The sequence below is a fragment of the Cryptomeria japonica genome, chromosome 10 (genome assembly GCF_030272615.1).
Source record: "Cryptomeria japonica chromosome 10, Sugi_1.0, whole genome shotgun sequence".
In the NCBI taxonomy this organism is placed as follows: Eukaryota; Viridiplantae; Streptophyta; class Pinopsida; order Cupressales; family Cupressaceae; genus Cryptomeria; species Cryptomeria japonica.
Genome location: NC_081414.1, coordinates 604,016,994 through 604,019,783, shown reverse-complemented (window position 1 = coordinate 604,019,783; position 2,790 = coordinate 604,016,994).

Below are 2,790 nucleotides of genomic sequence, written 5' to 3'. Positions count from 1 at the left end.
ATGAAACTAAAATGAAAGAACATAAAAAAATCAACCACAAAATCATAACACTGGATTTTTACATGGTGGGATTTGAACCCACAATATTATTATACTATGGCTAGTAGAAAAACAATATTACAATATGGGGAATGCACAAGCATTCAGGCACACTGCCTAGAGCTCACTGCTCAAATACAATAAGGGCTACAACCCTGGAAGGCTCACTTCCTTACAAAACATATACAAAGATGAATTATAGTGAATGCATTATAAAATAGCATCAATCTATGCTTGGATGAGTTATCATTAAGTGTATATGATCAATTGTCTTCAAACTATTTTTCTCCTTTGCTTTGCTCTTCTCATCAGATCAACAAAGATCAAAAGTGTGAAAGTGAAATATGCTGAATCGACACAAAATAGATCACTACATCAACTACACACCAAAAACTGTTATCCAAATTGATCTTATATATCCGCACCCACCAAAAGAAATCTTTTACAAGTCATCTTCTAAAGATACAAAAATATGTAATGTGCCATTGCAAGTCGACTTGAATCCAAATAAAAAATTAGCACCAGATCAAAAACACATTAACAAACACTTCTTATAGGTCCTACATAACTTCTAAATACATTTACCAATCACCAAAATCACCAGAATGCTTTCGGACCAAAACTACTCTGATCAATCCTAGAATACCGGTTAACACTTGCTTCTGCTTAAGAAGAATTATAGCTAGTGGATCAAATCTCCACGAATAGTTTCCATCAATGACAACCCTAGACCAATAATAAACCATCAGAAGCCACCAGATGAGTATCAAGTGCCAACAAAAATTTCATAAGATCATAATCTTAATGTAAGAACTGCCACCATTTAATAGGAGTATATGTACATTAATCACTCATAACACCTTTCAGAGTTTTCAAAGCAAGAAGACCCTCCCTCATTACTATGTAGTACCCATTCAAGACATTAATGATAGCCTCATAGAGATCAAGAACATCAAATAGTAATAGAATGAGAAATTTGGAGCGGTATACTTCATGTAATGCATCACTGTTAAACCAAGCATATTGAGAACAATCAGTTCATTCATTATTCAGAAATGCAGTCAAAAGGTGTATACATAGCTAACAACCATAAATACTAGGAATAAACAGTGATGTTTATTGCACAAATAAATTATGATAGTAATGAATGTTGAAGAATTCAGTCATATAGCAGCAGTGGATACAAGAATGCAAATGTCAATTGCAAGTTTATGAGACAAAGTAGGCTGCAAACAGTAACAATGAAGGGGTTGAGAATCATATTCAGGAGCTAAGCTAAATAATAGTGGATGCACAGTGTATGGATTTTTGAGGGTCAAGACACGGTCACAATGAACAAGTATAAATATATTGCAGTTACCAATCACAGAGTTCAAGTTGTTCAAGAAATAATGAATTCATGAAAAGAAAGGATGATAGTAAGTCAATCACTAATGAGAAGATTAAGTGCATTAATTTATTCAAATAGAACTTGTGAATGAGGATGAAAGAATATACTCCCTTTTCCATGAGGAATAGTCATTGATTGAGATGAAGGGTTTATAGTAGCCTTAAGGTCATTAAAGGAGTAGCAATCATAAATGGTAAAGTGCATTTATAACGGTGATACAAAACTTATTACAGTTTGCAATGAGATAAGATAGCCTCTAGTTGCTTATTGCTAAAGCAAAAATTATTTGTAATACAAAGCATCAAAGTGATCAAGTTTTGTTAATAATAGTGATAGTGATATGTCAATATCAAATGTTTAAGATCAAGGCCAATCCTCAAGGATAGTGAAGACAACATTCAGAACCAACACATTACACAGAGAAATGACCATTGAACTTAACAACTAAAGAGAGAATCTATGAAGTGTGGTCATATTTTAAACCTCCAATAATATAGTTATGAAAGTGCAGTCAAAGGGTTTCTTGAAAGGTTCACACCAAATGCACTGTTAGCAACCTTGGAAACAAAGATAGTCATTTATGGAAGCATGGATATGGATAAGAGAAACAAACATTAGTATCTTGTAATGGTTCAAAGCCATACTAGTGCATTACATATTCAAAGAGAAATCTATGATCTTTTGGAGCAATGAGATAACACAAAATGCAGTCACAATCATGGTAGAGAATGAAAATGTCATGACAAATAATAGTATTTATCAATTCTTAGAGACACCATAGCTCACAGTACCTTTGAAGCATGATAAAAAAATTTCCATTTCTTTTTCAGTAGAAAAGATCCATAAGTAGAAACTAGGGAAATAAAGAAGGAACATTACTATTGTCTCAAAATACAATAAATACAATGAAAAGTAATCTTCATGATAAAGTATAGAGAAAGAATACCACTAAATCTTTGTGATAGATACCAATATGCAGTTAAAGAGAAGTATAATCAAAATCCAATGATAGAAAAGAACAAGACAGTCCATGTATTCTTCTCATTCAACAACATTCTCATTCAAACAATATCTCAGATATGGTGACTTCTAGGTCAAGATCAATAATAACAATGACATATGAATATTGGTAGCTATAGTTTTGATAGAGGCCACTAAGGCAAGTAGACATTGATCACACTAAAACCATTACAAGATGTATAGAGAAACCATAGTCTTGTTAAGAAATGTGATGCTAAGCCATATAAAGTGGAAGCCATTCCAAAACACATAGATATATGGCATCAAGCTAGCAAGTTCATCATAGTTTTGACAATGATTGAACAATACAAGAGCATAGTCAATCAAAAAAATTGATCATA